This window comes from Pipistrellus hanaki (assembly GCF_964339955.1).
Source record: "Pipistrellus hanaki genome assembly, chromosome: 5".
Lineage (NCBI taxonomy): Eukaryota > Metazoa > Chordata > Mammalia > Chiroptera > Vespertilionidae > Pipistrellus > Pipistrellus hanaki.
The window spans coordinates 24,609,305-24,627,852 of NC_140507.1; the positions used below are offsets into that span (position 1 = coordinate 24,609,305).

Consider the following 18,548-nt stretch of genomic DNA (forward strand, 5'->3'; position numbering starts at 1 on the left):
CAGGTGCTGTGCCCACTGAACCATGAGGCCATGACGCCTTCTCCTTGGTGTAAGAGCAAGGTTGGGAAGACATTGATGATGGCTCCTGTTCTGCTGATCCCAGCCTAAACTCCTAGAGGTTAACGTCTCATCTACCTCATCTACCGTGTGGCTGACTCTAAATGCCTCAAATACAATGAGCTTTATCAAGAAAGACCTCATCTAAATGCGGGGGAAGGGAGGCAGTAACCTGGGGATCCTCTCACCCCCATTCCTTTACCCAGGAAGACCCCTTTCCTTCTCCAATAGCAGGTCACATTACTAAGGGCCTCCTACTTCCAGGCCCTGGGCTAAACACCATCTTATTTCACTTTCCCAGCAACTTTTAAGTTCCATTCACCTAACTGGAGGGGCTGAAGAGTCACCTCAGGACCTGCCTCTGGGGTATTGGTTTTGGGATGGTTTTGAGTTAAAGGCAATGGTCCTCTCTGCAGGCTTGAGAAACTTCTGCCTCCCCACCCCCAACTGCCTAGAGAAATTTGAATAAGGGGCCTTTCCCATAATAAGAGATTATCAGAGATAACTTTGTTTTGGCCTATCTGTAGGGCAGGGCCAACTTCTAGTTACTAAACATCTGCTCCTCTGACTGTCCTCCAATGACCTCCCTTCCCCCCTCCCCTCTGAAGCCCAGAATGTCCAGCATACCTCCTTTTCCCTTTCTGTCTTTGAGCCTCTCAGGAAGAGGGCAGGGGGAAATCCCCATTTTTAGACCAGCGGAAGGAATCTTGAGAATAAAGTCTCTTCCTCCTCCACATTGCAAATGAGGCAAGTGAGGCCCAGAAAAGGTTACCGTGACTTGACCAAGCCGCTAAGTGGCAGAACCACCAAACCCAGACCTGCCTGAGCCCAGATGCCAAGTTCTCAACCACTCTTCGCTTTCTTTTCTTCTCCTTTCTGTCTCCTCTGTGTATGCCCAAGGCTTCCTAATACCCCAAATCAGACCGACTCTTTTTTTTTTTTGGGGGGGGGGTATTATTGGCAGGGCTGGGGCTCCTCAGGAGGCTGACCTTGGAAGAATCAGGCCCCTCAGGTGGAAGCGTTACTGTTTATGAGATTCTCAAGAACAGGAAACTTCCCGGGCAGCCTGCAATAAATCCCAGCCTTCCTTCCTTTGTGATTTCACCCCGGGAGCCGCGCTCCGGGATGACTCATCTCTAGAGCAGCAGGACATCTCCACTGGAGACTGGAGGTGACCTTGGCCGGGCACTTACATCCTGTGCCTGGTTTCCTGGTTTGTCAAGTGGGCAGCCCCGGCCTCCCAGCCCGGCTGGCTGTGGCTACAACAAAAGAGTGAACACAAAGCCTGTCAAAAATAATTTTTGAAAGAGAATGCAAAATACTGACAGTTCCCTCACTCCCACCCAGTCTCACAAACCACAAGCCATTATCTAAATCCTCTCCGATCTTAATTCCGGCTCCTGTCTTCTCCTTGTAAGGGCAAACTGGGATTACTGGAAAAGAAAAGGTGACATTGATAATAACCCTTTTTTCCATCAGTCATTAGTCCCTCCTTTGGCCCCCCATTACCCTTTTCTAATTACTAATAACTGCTAACATTCACGGAGCCCTAATTAAACACGTATCTTATGTATCTTTTCCTCCTTGAATCCCTTTTTAAGTGTCTATGGCTAGCCCCACTTTACAGATGAGGAAAATAAAGTTCAGACCCGATGACAACATAAACTTAAAGTTAACATAGATAGTAGGGGTCAAAGCTCAGATTCCAACTAATCAGATCTGTCAGTCTCCACTAACTAGAATGCCTTCGCAACTTCCTTTTATTTCTTCTGTTTTTTGTTCATTTTTTTCTCTCACTGACTCCATTTTAAAATAGCGAGCCCCAGCATTCTCTCACCACCTTCCCCACTTAATTTTTCTCCATCCGTTCTCAGGCTTCTCACACTCTTTAAACTAGGAATTTACTACCCCGTCCCTCCCCCCAATCCAAGTAGCCTATAAATCCACGCAGGCAGAGGTTTGGGGGGCTGTCTCGTCACTGTGGTGTCCCCTCAGTGCCTACAACAATGCCTGCCACAAAGTAAGTACTCAATAAATATTTATCAAGCAATGAATTTTGGCCAAAAAAAAAAAAAATTCTCATCAACTGTTTCCAACTGTCCTGTCTACTAGACTGTAAATTTTGGCAGTTGTTTGTTCGTCTCAGTCCCCTCATCCCCTTCAGTCTAGAATGATACTTAGAACAGAGTAAAATATTCCTCCAATATCTGGGGCCATGACTTAACTCCATGTGGTTTTGGAATGGGCATGGGGGCAGTCTCCTGCTTGGGGAATTCACTCTGGAGCCCACAAGGAAGTGGGAGTTTCGTGAGACACCGAGGGGAGCTGGGGAGCTGGGAGCTTCCTCTCTGTGGCCCATCCTGGCGCAGGATGCTGATGGACAGGCAGAGGGAGGGCTCGCCAGCCTGACGCAAAGGTCTCTGCATTTTGTTTGCCATGTTTCTCTGAATCATCTTCCCTGGGCCGTGGGAAGGGTTCGGCATGTGGCTTCACAAACTCTGCTGAGCAGCAGGCGGAGCAGGGGAGTTTGGAAATGATATGGGGGGGGGGGGAGATCTAATTAAGCAGAGTAGGTGATAGTGTCAGGGGGGAAAAAGGAAGCCAGTGGCAATTTGGATATCTGCCTGCAAATAAAAGAGATGACTGTCGTTCTCTCCTCTGGCTCCTGTTTGCTCTATAAATCTCAGCTCACTAATCCAAGTGTTTTAATTATCGCTGTATAATACAACCTGCTGTGTTGGGCCCATCATGGGGAAATTAAAACGAAGGAGGGGGGGCAGAGGGATCCAGGCTGCCCCGTTCTCCCATCTCTCTTGTTTACATTAATCTGAAGGTGTTTTCCCCCTTGTGCCATAAACACAACATGGGGTTCTCCAGCATCAAACATATTACCTCCTTCCACTCACAAAGAGGAACTTCAGCTCAGCGCTCTCTCCCCTAAACCATGCAACTCAGGGACCTGGAGTTACCTAGCCACTGTTGACACTTAATCCCCAAGAAATCAAAAGAACCAAGTCCATGAACTAAACACCAAAAGGAGAATCCCTCAGTGAGAAGCAGCATGATGGGTAAGACTAGCATTTTAATTTCACCTGCACTACCTGCTAGCTGTGTGGCCTTTAGGCAAATCACTTAACCTCTCTGAGCCGTGGCTTCTTCAAATAAAATACAGCAATAACAGAATTAAATATAAAATATAAAGCACTTAGCACAATGCCTGACATGCTGTAAATGCGACGTAACACGCTCCCATCTCCTAGCCTTTTTGCCATTCCAACCGCCTGAAGGAAACCTTCAGAAAGTGATGTGGCTAGCGCTTTCCCTTCCTTCTCAAATGCCACCTCATCAGTGAGCCTTCCCTTACCACCCTAAATAAAACAAAATGCTAAGCTTCCCTCCACACACACACACACACACACACACACACACACACTCACCCATGTTCTGTTTTTCTCCATAGCAGGAGGCACTACATGGCATTTTATATACACTGAGTGGCCAGATTATTATGATCTCTGAACACATAGTAATCTGGCCACTCACTGTGTGTGTGTGTGTGTGTGTGTGTGTGTGTGTTTTAATTAATTTTTTTAAGAGGCCTGGTGCATGAATTCGTGCATGGGTGGGATCCGGCCAGCCTGGCCAGGGGTAGGGGACATGGGCAGTTGGCCGGCCTGCCTGCTGGTCGAACTCCTGGCCCTTGGAGGGGACAATTTGCCTATTAGCCTTTTATTATATAGGATATATACTGAGTGGCCAGATTATTATGCGTTCAGAGATCACAATAATCTGGCCACTCAGTGTGTACTTCACATTTTGTTTAAATGTTTTTGTCTTCTTCACCTAAAAAGTAAACTCCAAGAAGTTTGTTTTGTTGACTACTGTATGCCCAGCCTCTATACAAAAGTGCCTGGCATCTAGCAGCTGTTTAGTAAATAGTAAATGAATGAAAAGGCAGGAGCTGCCAGAGACCAGGTAAACCGGTTCCTCCCAGGGTAGGCAACTGAGGCCAAGAGACATCAGAGGGCCCGCCCTCTGGTTCCTGCTTCCCCTGCACTGCGTGGTGGTGGAGGCCCGGGCCCCTGCCTCCAGCTAGCCTGCTCAGACCAGCCACTCAGCATGATGGTACCCTGTGCTCCTCATCTGGGGAATGGAAACAATTAGGCAGATGGCTTTCCCTCCCAAGCACTCAGGACCTGGATGCCCCAGTGACTGGCAATCTATAAAAGTGAAAAGGACAGGTGGAGATACCGCAGCCGCCCTGGAAATCCATCAACAAATGCGCTCACGGTTGAGGAAATGCAGACAGCTGCAGCACAAAGGAGCCAAAATCCTCCAGCATCGAGGACCCTCTTGGCTTTCTGCACTGACTGAAGGCAGACACTGCCTTTCTGGGGCTTCTGGGTGACTTCCTCTTGCACAGACATAGGGGATGCTGGGAGGAGAGATGCAAATCCCAGTTCCATCATGCCATCTGTACGAGCCAACTTTTCACCTCTCAGGATCCTCCTAAGGATCAAATGAGAAAGTGCAGATAGGACACCTGGCACAGTGCATGGCACATAGCAGGGATGTGAGTGCACTGATCGTCTGATGACACTTGAGGATATCCAGAGGCACACATCCTCCCTGCCCTACCCCCATCCACCTCACCAGCTTGGAACTAAGGTTCTTGAAAAAGAAGGGGACTGCTCAGCGCTAGTAATCCAGCACCAGATAGCTTTTCAAAGGGGCCCATTTTTCCATTCAAGCACAGTGGAAAGAACGGAAGACTCCAAGTCAGGTCTTCCTCATCCTCCAAGCCAATCAGGACCTCAAAAGTCTCCAAAAAGAGAAGATTCCAGCCCGAGCGTGTCAGCCACTTAGGCTCTTTTTATTCAGAAAATGGGATCTGGTCCAGAGCTCCCTGGAGTTGGAGGTGACCAAGAACCAACAAAAATATCCTGCCCTCCCTTCACTGCCTCATCATCAGATTGAAAGTTCGTCCTAAAAGAGGGACAGCACCAGTAGCCAGAATGCGGTGACTCACTGAGGCCTGGGCTTCCACTTACGCTGTGTGAGCTGGTCCGGTTCCCCAAGCCCTCTGGACCTCATTCCTCGGCTGTGCACTACGGGGAATGGTGACGCCTGTCTCATGGCGCGATTGCAGGGATTAAATGGAAGAAGGGGGCTAAACGCAGTGCCAAGCCCAATCACAAGCATTCAGTTCTCCGAAAGAACACTGCACGGCAAAGGCGGTCCTTCCAGACCACAGAGCAGACTGCAGGTTGAGAAAGGATATTCACTCCACCAAAGGCTTCCAGAAACCTTACAAAGCAACGGGGATGGGGGTGAGGGTGTGGGGTGAGGAATGCTGCAAAAAGACAGGTGAAACTGAGACCCAGGCAGCTCCTGAAGGAAGGGTGCCTGGCTGGAAGGGGCAGGGGAGCGCTCCCCATTAAGTAACTGCCCAGGCTTTGGACTTCCCAGTGCCAGCGGTCACTTCTGACGATTGGGGATTCAGAATAGGTCCCCCCAGCAGTATTGTTACAAGCCTAAATTCTGGGGTGAACCAAATTTGGGGTAAAGTGGCTACCAGGGGGGGTTCCAGGAGCTGGTGACTTTTGGCTACTTGTGTAACCTCCCTGGGCCTTGGTTTCCCCAAGGACACCGGAGCTAAGGCCACAGCCTCTGCGGCGAGGTTAGGGGGCTGCAGGGGGCCGGCGCACACCAGCCGCGGAGCCGGGACGCGGGCAAGCGGGTTCCATTCGTTCCCGGGGGGCCGGGCCGGGCCGGGCCGGGCCGGGCGGGGAAGCGCCCGGGCGCGCAGGTCCACACGAGCCGAGGCCCTCGCTGCGCCGCAGCTGTTGGAAAAATAATCAGAAGAAAGCAACTGGAACGCGATCGGGGGCGCGTGGGGGGCGGGGGGCTCCCCCGGCAGGCGCCCCGGTGCCGGCGGGGGCCCGTGGCCTGGCCGCCGGGGCCGGGGGGCCGGGAGCGGGCGCCCCGCGGGAGCGCGAGTCCCCGCTGCGCCGGGCCCGGCGGGGGCGGCGGAGGCGGAAGCGGGGGCGGCCGGAGCGCGGTGGGGATGTTTAAAGGAAATTTACAATCATTTCCTCTCTGTGGTTTGGTGACAAATCAACAACATCCTGTTCTTTTGTGAGGCTCCGGGCGCCTGCGAGGCGGGGGAAGCGCTCCGGCTCTTAAAGGGACACACACACAGGCCCCCGCCTTGCAACCCCCCCACCTCCCCCGCCACCACTCCCCCGCGGCTCAAAAAAAAAAAAAAAAAAAAAAAGAAAGAAAAAGAAAAAAAAAATCGCAGCCTCCCCAAGGCGCCACCTCCGGGGAGCGCGCGGCCGGAATGCGGAGGCGGCGGGCCGAGCCGCCCTCTGGCCACGACCCGGATCGCAGCGCGTTCCGGCCCCCGCGGCGCCCCCCCTGCACCCCCGCCGGCTCCCCGCCCCGCACCCCGGGGGCGGGAGGAGGGGGGGGCGCCCCTGATGGATGGAGCAGCCCGGGGCCATCTCCCGCCGGCGCTTCCCCTTCCAATCCCCAGCCCTAGGGCAGCCCCCCCTCCCCTCACCCCTCCACTCCCCCCACCCCCGCCTCGGACCTCCGGATAGTTGAGTGTGTTTTTTTAAATCCCTTTTTCCGAATCCCCTCGCCTCGAATTTTCCAAGCCCCCAAGATTCTGGATTTATGGCTAAAATGTCGATGTACGCACATGAGGTTTATAAAAACGCCGAAGCAGAGAGAGGCTTCCCGAGCTGTGGGAGTAATGAGAATCAGATGGCTAAGACCAGAAAAATAAAAAATATTCAACTGCCCTCCTGGGATTTCATTCAGTCACTTAATGAGTATTTTTTTTTTTTTTTTTTTTTTTACTAAGCACTGGTCACCATTCTAGGCCCAGTATAGCAGGAACAAGACAGGCACGGCCCCTACTCCCAGGGGCTTAAATTCTGAAAATAAAATGAACGAACGCACAGAATTATTGCACACGCTATAAGCGCTAGGATGAAAAATGTCACATTACATAGCAACAGGGGCTTTCTATAGGGAGACCTCTCGGAGCCAGTGACCATCTGATTGGGACCTGCAGGGTGACGTGCCAGCCCTATTATTAGAAAAGCTACTGGAAGCCAGGACCATCTGAAGGCCACCCTGGGGACAAGTTTCTTTCATGAGGACATGCCTGGGAGGTTGGCATCCAGGATAAGACAAACCTGGGCCCTTCTGCTGTGGCTGCAATGACCAGGGCACTCTCTAGGCCTCACAGTTTCCCATCTGGAAAATGAGAACCCTGAGAGAAACTCAGTTATTCTCAACCCCGGGTGAATTAGAATTACCCTGGTAGGTTTGCAAAAGCACCAACCCCTGCACCCACATCAGGCTAACCGAATCAGACGCTGGGCACTGGCATTTTTATAAGGATCCCTGGGTGAGTTTAGTGTACAGCCAGGGTCAAGAAGCAGTGACCTCAGTGACCTCTAAAGTGTGGTTTTAAAGCACCCGAGAGCTATTTGGATTCAGAGTATAGTAATCAGTCACATCATTGTGCACTTAGCATCTTATATCATACACCAAATGTGCTATCGATATATATGTTTATATTTAAGTTACAATGAAAACCCCTAAATTATTATTTTCCCCATTTTATGGATGAGGAAACTGAGTACAAAGAGGATACAGAATTTGGTCAAGAGCATACAGCTAATAAGAGGTCTTGCCTGAATGCTCTAAGCTGGGGTCCCTTTCCAATGACAAGGAGCAATTTGCTACTAAGAGAGCTGTTAGTCACACGGAGTAGCTCCCCGGAGAAGAGGGTGCGGTGTGTTATTAGGTCTGGGCTGCTCAGACATCTTGGATGGAGGCAGGCAACTGTCCTGGGTGACTCCTGGGCCTTCTCACAGCCCCAAAGTGTGCATGCTCACAGTGCAGTCCCAAATGAGAGGGTAACTCTAAGAAGACAGCCTTTTATGTTTCTCTGCATTGGCCTTGGTCATTTTCAAAGATGATCCCCATAAAATGTGTGTTTGTGTGCGTCTTTAATTTTTTTTTAAATTTACTGATTGTTAGGTGAAGGGGGAAAGAGGGAGAGGGAGAGGGAGAGAGAGAAACATTGATTAGTTGTTCTATTCATTTATTTGATTGGTCCTTGTATGTGTCCTAACCAGGGATTGAACCTGCAACCTTGGCACATTGGGATGACACTCTAAACAACTGAGCTATCCAGTCGGGGCAAATGTGCAGTTCAGCCTTAACAAGATGGAAGAAATCACTTGGCAGGGCCAGGAGGCGAGAAATTGCTGTACACCCCGGTATGGCCAGGATAGAATGTACTCACCGATCCACACACTCTTCTGTCTGGGGCCCACTACTGCCCTTTGCACCTTTTACTATCTTCACATTTGAGCAAGTAGTTCCCTGAGGCAGGACCCAGAGGAGGACATGGCAAATGGGGGCTGAAACAGGTTCCCCAGGAAAGTAAAAGACTTGTCAAAGCAGGGAAGATGCTCTATTCTTACAGTGGAATACTATGCTGCTGTTAAAAAGAAGAAGAAAGCTGCATGGACAGACTAGAAAGATGCCAGTTGATATACAAGGTACATAGTAGGATCACACACACACACACACACACACACACAAACACACACACACACACACAAACACACACACACACACACATTCATGGAAGGGAAGAAACCAGTACAGTCATGTGGAAGGACAGACTCCAAACTATTACTAGTGATGACTGGGAAGATACATGGGGGCAGGGAGAGGGACACAGAGCTGGAGTGTGTTGTAAACTTTTACTTTCTCTGTATAAGGACAGCGATCACGTATTAAATTCTTTAAACATAAAAGTACTTCTACTATAAGTACGTAACAAAAACAAACATTAAAAGAGGAAGTATAAAGCCCACCCGGGGCCCTGGGAACTCTCTCCAGGGCACACTCCTAGCAATTCTGCCTTTGCAGATTGTCCCAGCTGGTCCCATGGCTCCTCCACAGTTGCTTTCTCCTCGGTGAGCCAGTCCAGGGGCAGTCTCCTGCCTGGTCAGCGGCTTCCCCTCTAGTCAGCGCGTGTCCCACAGAAGACGGATTTGAGAGCTGCCAGCTGCAATTGATGCAAGAAACGACAGAGCTCGTTTGAGAGGAAAAATTGCCAGAGGTGCTCCTTGGCAGGAGAGGTGGGTGGAGGGAGTGGCATTAGTATTCCAAGGCCCTGACTTTTCTGTGTGTCTACATGCTATTCTGGAAGCTGGGAGAAGGATCTGACAGATCTAGACTTCAAGAGAAATAATAGTGTCTTACAGTCAGGACCTTATTCCAGAAATCTCAAAAACTAGGGGCACAGGGTCCACTTATAACATTATACAGGGTGGGGCAAAAGTAAGTTTCCAGTTGTGAGGACGAGAAACACAGAGTTTATTCTTGTATCACTTACTGTATTATTTTCCATCTGAACAACTGTAAACTTACTTGGGCCCCACCCTGTATGCAGAATTGTCTCCACCAGCAAGGACCTGATAAATCCATGGCCTACGTGGCTGGCACAAGGTGAACTGTCATGCTCTAGGGAGGAATTGTTGGGCCACTCTGTATTTCCTCTTATTTATGTTTTCCTAGATCTTTGTAGTTTATAAAGAGCATGACGTCCTGGTGAAGAGCATGAGCTAAGAGGTCTGAGGTGGCCTCTCAGCTCCACCACCTTCTCTAAGCCTCAGTTTCGTCTGCTCTAAAATGGGAATAATAATAGTACCTACCTGGTAGAGGTTTTTTTGGTTTTTTTTGGTGAGAGTTAAATGGGACAATTCAGGAAGTCTTGAACCTTGAATCTGGCACACACAGTCAATAGTAATTGTTGATTTGCTAACTAACTATGTATAGCAAGACCCAAGGCAGATATTCACCAAGCCTTAATGAGAATAAGGTAGGTGACTGAGTATTTTGGTTCATCAGCATTCACACACTTACATAACACAGTTCAAACATAATTTTGACTCTTGGCCTCCACAATTATAGATTTTTCAGAAGATGTGTGTCCACCAAAATTTTGCAAGATTGAGCTATTACTGCATTCAAAAATTATCACCTTCAACTAAAGTTATTCAGTAAGACTCTCCATATGTAGGCCAGTGTGCTGGCTGCTGTACAGATAGATCAAGACAATTGATATTCCTTCCTTCCATTCCTCTAGGCCTGGCCATCTTCGAGTCTTTCAAATTCCCTTAGAAATAGGAATCCTTTCTTTCATGTTTTAACTTATGCTCCTGCCTTCCTCTGTCTTGTTAGGAGAAAGAAAGTTTCTAGGGTAGGAGGCTTAAACTGATGGGCCATTAGCAGCATAACAAAGCAAAAGGAATTTTCCAGGTCACCAGCCAACTTTAGAGTGGCATTTAAAATTCACTTGCTTAGTGGCAGACAAAGAGATTGGTCAGGAGAGGGTGGGGAAGGGTTTCTCCCAGCTGATGAGGAACTGGGGACCACCCTTTTCATGGCCAGCAAAACCAGGAAACACCATAACATGCTGCTTGGTTTCTGAGCTGATCTTTTATCATTGCACTTGGGACACAGGTATGAAAAAGAAAATAACAATCTGTCTGCTGAACCCATAAATATTGTAAAAGGTACTCCTTGGCTTCAGAGTTAGGGAACACCCGATCCCTGCTCAGGCTTCCACCATGATTTGCTAAAATATAACATACCCATAAATTTCTCCTGAGCCCACTGAGCAACCTCTCTCTCTCCCTTTCTCCACCCACCTCCCCTCTCCCTCCCTTTCTCTCTCTCTCTCTCTCTCTCTCTCTCTCTCTCTCTCTCTCTCTCTCTCACACACACACACACACACACACACACATACACACACACACACACACACACACCCTACCTTATTCCTACTGTGACAAAGTTCGGCAGGAGAAGAGCTACGATCATGCTGTGTTTCCCCCACCCCTTGCCTGTATTTTAAATTTTTATTTTTTGGAAGTCATTGGGGAAGGCAGTTTGGCCACTTAATTGATAAGCAGATCTGCTCTGGTAGAAATGTTCTTCTAGGGATCATCTTTGATACTGAAGGAGGAGTGACTAGTAGAGTCCTGCTGAAATTTAGTAGCTGGGCCTTGTTTCCTCCCTGTACCACTCTCCCCTCTCCCACAGGACGTTGCTCCAAAACCATTCATAGCCCTATGGCCACTTAAATAGGCCTTAAAATTCCTACAACCTCCCCCTGGCCCATGTGGCTCAGTTGGGTGGAATGTTGTCCTGTGCACTGCAAGGTCACAGGTTTGATTCCAGTTGAGGTGCTTCTGGGAGGCAAACAATCAATGTATCTCTCTCACTCACATCAAAGTTTTTCTCTCCCTTCCTTCTTCTCCAAAAACCAATGAAAGGAAAAATTGGCAACAAAAATATTCCTACAACCTCTTGACCCTGAGGGCCCCACCAAATTGCACAAGGATGCTTAAGTAGCAGTGATACACGTTTTTAGGTTTTTCCAAACTCTTTAAAACTCAGCAGAAGGAGCGCACAAAATATGAAAAACAGAAACTATGGTTTCTGTTTGAAGCCAATCACAATGCTGCTCAAAAGGGTCCTAAGATTCAAAGCTTGAAAAAAAAAAAAATCACTATTTAGAATATCATTCTGTTAGTGTTTTTATGAACAGATCACTATCTATAAAATGCTATAAAAAATTAAATTTATTTTTAGAGAGAAGAAGAGAGAGAGAGAGAGAGAGACATTAATATGAGAGAAACATTGATCAGTTGCCTCCTGCCATGACCAGGTACTGAACACAAAACCTGGACATATGCCCCAACTGGGAATTTAACCCAACACCTTCTGGTGCACCAGAAGTCACTCCAACCAACCAACTGATCCACGTTGGCCAGGGCTAGAACACTTTTTGATCCAGCCCTGCCTACCTGAACTCCATGCAGTTGCTCCTATGGTGTCTACTTTCTGGATTTACTCCTGTTTTGTTGTTGCAGGTCCTCCACTAGCTTCCTTGGAGGAGATACATTTTTTGAGACCTTGCATATCTGAACATGTCTTTCCTTTATTCTTCTTTTCCACATTTTAATTGGTAGTTTTCCTAGGTATAAAATTCTAGGTTGTAAAGCATTCCTCAACAAGCCTAGGTCTCTCCAGCATCCAGGTCTTTAAACTAGAAATATCCTTTTGCATGGAATACATACCTCTTGCCCACCCCTGCCCTAATGTAGCTAACACCTCATTATTCTTGTCAGGAAAACTTCCCTGCACAGCCCCCCTGCTGGGTAGATATCCCTCATATTTGTTCCCACAACACCTGGGGCTTACCTCCTCAATACACTCTATTGTCATTACCTGTTTATTTTGTGTCCTTTACTAGTTTGTGAGTTTGAGGGCTAAAAATACAGAGCCTGTTATGCCACTCAGTAAATACTTGTAGAACAAAGGAATAAATTAATGGTTGTAATGATTTGTTTTTGGGGGTTTTTTTATTACAAGATACAATTGTTAATAAAAAGTTTGACGAATGCATGCTCTGGGTCTGGGGGTAAAGAACAGGATTAGTCTGGGGAAAGAAATGCCTTCTTGATACTAGGAGTATAGAAAATCCTTGTAATTTTCTTGTTCAATATTTGCTTTCCATGGGGACAGGGACCAGGTCTGCCCAGCTCACTGTTGTGTTCCTAACAACTAGACCATAATGACAGCTTAATAAAGAGCTGATGAATGAATGAACTGGTCCAAAGGGAGTTCTATGCATTATACCACCAAGAAAGCCAAGGGAGAAAAAGTCCCTAAGCTGTCTTACCAGCTTGGGAAATGAGTAGTTTGAAGTGAAAACTCAATTCATCATTTCTTCCCATTTAACCTCAACAGAAAACCAGGACCCTCTTCCAATTCCCTGTTCCAGATACAGGCCTTCCCTCCTGTGGACACCTGGATTTGAAGCCCAAGAATTATTTGGCTTGGGCCCTCTTCATCGTAGTCTGTTTCTTTTCTATCATCATTTCCTTAGAGCCTCCTCTCCCTTTATAACAACTTTCACACAGAGCCTCCTTTTCCGTTCTTCTTGCTAGTACCCCCACGGAGGCCCCAATCACCCACACCTACGTTCTCACGTGGCTCTGTCCTCTCTCCAAGTCACTTGGACTCCTCTGTAGATGAATCTTTCTGTAGCATCACTTTTCATAGTGTCTCTTCAACAGCCAAAACATCTTTAGAGGCTCTTCATTTCTTTCCACATTAAGTCACTACTTCCCTGCTATCGATATTTCTCAACCTTCAGAATGGCTCCTAACACTCTGTTTTTCCCTCCCTACACACACCAGCTCACTTATCGCACACACACAACTCACTCTGATGAGGCAAGATGTTCCACTGTCTCCGAGCAGACTTCTACACAATTTGTGCAATCTCTTCTCTGGAATGTTCTCCCCACCCCTCTCTTAATTCAATCCATCCTTCCAGACCTGGTTTAAATCTTTCCTCCTCCAAGATGCCTTCACCGACAACTTCAAGCCTTGCTGATCTTCCCAACTTAAAATCCAAATAGTACTTATCATCTTTCCAGCCCAATTAAATCCCGATGGGTACCTTATATAAGCCACTACACAGTCTACATAGGTTATTGTGGTTTTCCTCTATAAACCTGGCAGCTCATGGATGGCAAAACTGTAAAGATGTTGCCCTGGCTGGTTTGGCTCAGTGGATAGAGCATCAGCCTGCAGACTGAGGGGTCCCAAGTTTGATCCCAGTCAAGGGCACATGCCTGGGTTGCGAGCTCCGTCCCCAATGGGGAGAGTGCTGGAGGCAGCTGATCAGTGGTTCTTTCTCATCATCAATGTTTCTGTCTCTCTCTCCCTCTCCCTTCCTCTCTGAGATCAATAAAAATATATTTTTTAAAAAATAACTGTAAGGATGTCCTGTTCTTGCACCTAAGGGGATTCTTTGAGTTCAACATATAATAATATTCAGCTGCTTTCAGAAATAGACAGACCTGGGTAAATCCCAGTCCCAGCAATTGCTGTGTATATTTGGGCAAGTAATTTGGACCCTTTGAGCTTCTGTATCCTCATCTGTATAACTGGAATAATAACAGTTACTTCATAGGGTTGCTGTGAAGATTAAAAGGGATAATGCTAAGTCAGGCAATTTGCACATTGCTTTGATACATGGTACGTAATTGATATATGTTTGTTAGCTATTGTTATAAAAGACTCCAATCCCTGTTCTTGGGAGTTGAATTCTGGCCTTGGTTTTGTTTTAGACTTTCTGTCACTGAGTCAGCCTTGCAAACAGTGACTTTCTTCCACTCCTGACTTCCGTGTCCACCCGTAGCTGGTCAAAGCATATCTTTGCAGTAGTGGCTAGGGGCAAGTTCCATTATGCAAGGGCATCTCAGGCCCATAATCATCACTCCCGCCCTCAGCACCCCTGGGTTCAATGCTGAATTGTTTGGGTTGGGACCTTTTGTTTGTGAGGCTTCTTAAGCTTTTTTTTCTTCCACTTTTTCTTTATCATTATCATTGTATTATAAAAGCAATACATGCTCATTGTTTTAAAAGGAAAGCACAGAAGAGTGTAAAGTGAAGAGCAAAGGTCTCACTCACCCCTCACCCAAACCTCCAATCTTACAGTTTCTCTTGTATGTTTCCATACAGTGTCCATGGCCACACAAATAAACATACACAGCCCTGCCTGTGACTCTGTCCCTTACACCAAAAGGTTGTGGGTTTGATCCCTGGTCAGGACATGTAAGGGAGGCAACCTATCAATGTTTCTCTTATCGATGTTTCTCTCATATCTATGTTTCTTTCTCTCTCATACTGATGTTTCTCTCTCCCTTCCCTCTTGCTACAAAAATCAATGGAAAACATATCGTCTGGTGAGGATGGAGGGAGGGGGGAGGGGAAATATATGCATACATATACACTTTCCTATGGCTTGTTTTATGCACTTCATCAATCTTGAACACCTTTCTATATCCAAACCTGATAGATCTGCCACACACTGTTTAATGGCAACTTAGATTTCTTCTGTGGAGAGCAACTACCATTGGTTTCATCGACCCCTCACAGATGGGCATGGCGGTTGTTACAACACTGTGAGCAGCATCCCTGCATCTATATCTCTGGGACCACTTAAGTCTGTAAGGCTCTTGATTGCCAGAGCAGACTGGGGGTGATTCTTCAAATTCGGTTCTAGCTCCGGATGGAGAACTCCCTGTGTGGCATGAGAGACAGTCATTACCCACACACAGCATTCAGTCCCTGGACTCACTGACTCACTGGTCAGAAGCACGAGCACCTTCCCTCTGACCTCAAAATAGAAGAAAGAGGTCACTGGACTGCTTTCTCAGGAGCCCGCCCAACAGAACCCACGTTCCTCCCCTTCTCTGGAAGCAGAGAGGAAATCCCAAGCGTTGAGCTATAGGATTGCAGAACCCAGCTGTGTTCTCAGGTAGCCCTGAGAAAGCCTCCAAGGAGGAAGGAAACACGTTTTTAGTTCATGAGACACAATCCCAGCTGTTTTCAGGGGGCCAGGAGGGATGTCGACGTGACAATGAGGACAGTCGCTGAGACAGGCTTCAGGTGGCGGCTGGGAGGAGGAACACACGCAGGGCTTTCATCGGCAGTGAGTCGGCACTATTATTCCGGCCCACATCCGCCTCTTCACTCCGTGTCCTTTCTCAGGCCGAGGACAGGATGGAATGGCAGGAACTGGGGACTGCTTATCGGCAGCTCAGCCTGACTCACGCAGGACCCCAAGCCAAACACTTACCCTACCCTGGGCCTTCGGAGCCCCAGGGGCCCGAGGGAAGCTAGGCTGGAAAAAGGTGCCCCTGGGCTGTGTCCAGAGTTGCTTACTTACAGCTCTGGGACCCGCAGAGATTGATTAGCAAACCATCCTAACCTTCAGCTGGTCTATTCCTCTACCTGTAAGGAAAGCAAAAGCAGCACCGCAGTCCCTGTCTTACACTGTCCTTGAGAGCAGGAGGTACACCAAGTGCTCAACACAGGACATGGCATTACATAAGCCGTCAATAAAGCTTTGATATTTTCTTCACTGATCTCTCCCTTTTGCCTAGTGCAGTGCCCAATTCAGAGTAGGTGCTTAATTAAGACTTTTTTTTTTTTTTTTTTTTTTTTCAGTGAATGAACCACCTCTTCATTTAACTCTAACCTCATATCACCCCATTCTGTTCTTTAAAACAGTGGTAGCTTAGTGATAATGTAGTTCGGTTTGTTTTTCACTGAGGTCTCTCTCTCTCCCCTCTCTTCTCTGGCTTCCTAGGAGAAAAGATGTTTTATTCTCCCTGCTGCGTCCTCAAGAGCCAGCTACATAAGATGAATAACTCAGAGCCAAGGTCCTGGAATGCAGCCTCACCTCAGAGTTCCTAAAAAGAAAGTGAACCCCAGGACCATGGAACATGGGAGGAGGGAGGAAAGGAAATTTGGGTGTCCATTCAATAAATACCGTATTCTCCGGCATATAAGACGACACCCCTGATTTTACAGTTAAAACAGGTTTAGGCCTATATTCGCTGTATAAGACTACCCCCCACTTCCGAGGCAACACCAGTTCCTTTTTTAATAGACCGCCTCTCTGACTCTGGCCAACCTGAGCAGGCTTTTTTTCGGTTCAAAAGTCGTCTTATACTCAGGAAAATACGGTATGTATCTGGGGTATCTACTGTGTCTGGAAGTGAAACCAAAAGCTTGTTGCTTGGCCTGCCCCTCCACTCTCCTACCTGCTGCATATGCCTCAGACCTGAAAGCCTGGCCTCCCCCTCTCTATGGAACGGGCTTCCTTGTAGGTAATCCCCAGGAGTTCCCACTGTCAATCCAGGTGCCCTTTCCTCCATTCTTGGTCCCCACTACCTCTCAGCACCTTTCTTCCCCTTCGGCTTCTCTGGGTGACTGTTCTGTTGTCCTCCCATCTCCTTTCTCGGTCCCATATTCTCTTACCTTCTGTTAAAAGCTGAATTGTGTTCCCCACCAAAATCTATATATTAAAATCCTAATCCCTTATACCTCAGAGTGTAACTATATTAGGAGATAGGGTCTTTACAAAGTAACTAATGAGGTCACTAAGAAGGACCCTAATCCAATATCACTGGTGTCCTTATAAGAGGAAAGTAGGATATCAGCAGAAGGCAGATCACGTGGAGACAGAGAAACCCATCTACAAGCCAAGGAGAGAGGCCTCAACCCTGTCAACGTTTTGATCTCAGACTTCTAGACTCCAGAATTACGAGAAAATAAACTTCTATTGTCTAAGCCACCTCATCTGAGGTCTTTTATTATGGCAGCCCTAGCAAACTAATACACCCACTGTGTTGTATGACACTGTCATTACCCGCAAACATGCCATCTTCCTGTACAAATCCACCTCCTTGTCTTACTATCATCCCTCCCTCCCCAATCTCCCACTCAGGTCAATATGGCCACACACTGAGACCTGCACACACCCAGATTCCAGCTCTGAATTCCAACTGCCTGCCAGGCAATACCTTTTCAGTTGTTTGGCCAATTCCTAAACCTCAAGAAGTCCAAAATCACAGAATATTTGAAGGTGATCAATCTGACCACCTTGCTTTATAGATTAGAAACCGAGGCACTAAACAAAAAAACAGAAAACAAACTCAGCTCTCTGAGTTCCTTATTTCTAAAAGCACCATCCATCTGGTCACCACTCAAAAATGTGGAGTCATCTTTTATTCTGCCCTTTCTTTCATTCCTCAATTAAAGAACTTCCACTGCACTCTACATTCACTGTGTCTGTTGTCCAGTGTTTCAATTTTATTATGTCCCCCGCTCCCAATAGATGAAATTTTTCTGTGCATTTATATTTAGGTAAATACTGAATTTTGGGGCCTCAGTAGTTGGTTCTGTTACAGGGTGGGATACCAGATAAAAATGGTACCCATATCATAGGGTTTTTGCAAAAATTAAATGTAGTAAAAACTAAGTATGGTCTGGCCTCAAAACTCTTTGTACTATATACCATGCTACCTCTTTCTTTGGGAATGTAAAGGAATTGGTTCAGGTTCTTAAATAATGAAAATAATTTGAAATAATGAATAATATATCTAATTTGATTTTAAAAATGCTTAATAGGCACAAAAGTACAGAATATACAGAAGAAAAAAGAAAGAAAGGAAAAGAGAGAGAAAGAACTCTGGAACATAAGTGAGTGCCCACGACAGCTCCAGGGGTCCTCAAACTTTTTAAAGTGGGGGCCAGATCATGGTCCCTCAGAGAGCTGGAGGGCCGGACTATATGAACTACTAATTCCTACTGTAACACCTCGGCTGCGCTCACTGCCCAAAAAACCTGGCGGGCCGGATCAGACTCCTCTGCGGGCCGCATGTGGCCCGCGGGCCATAGTTTGAAGACCCCTGGAATTTGAAAAAAATAAAATAAAAGCTAAAATAGGTTAAATAGCAGATTAAATACTATTAAAAGCATAATTTGTTTATTGGAGGATAGATATAAAGAAATCTATAA

At 47.1% G+C, this 18,548-nt stretch overlaps 1 long non-coding RNA gene across 3 annotated transcripts in view; it reads right to left on the reverse strand.

Annotated features, from left to right (window-relative positions):
* The window catches only part of LOC311623180, a 285,875-nt gene that overhangs the window by 255,614 nt on the left and 11,713 nt on the right, over positions 1-18,548 (reverse strand). For 2 of the 3 annotated variants that reach the window (XR_014795109.1, XR_014795110.1), the window contains exon 1: positions 13,150-13,426. The exons of the other annotated variant lie outside the window; for it this stretch is intronic. This is a non-coding gene — a long non-coding RNA (uncharacterized lncRNA). Of the gene's footprint in view, positions 1-13,149; positions 13,427-18,548 lie in introns of those variants that run through there. 3 annotated transcript variants of the gene reach the window in all.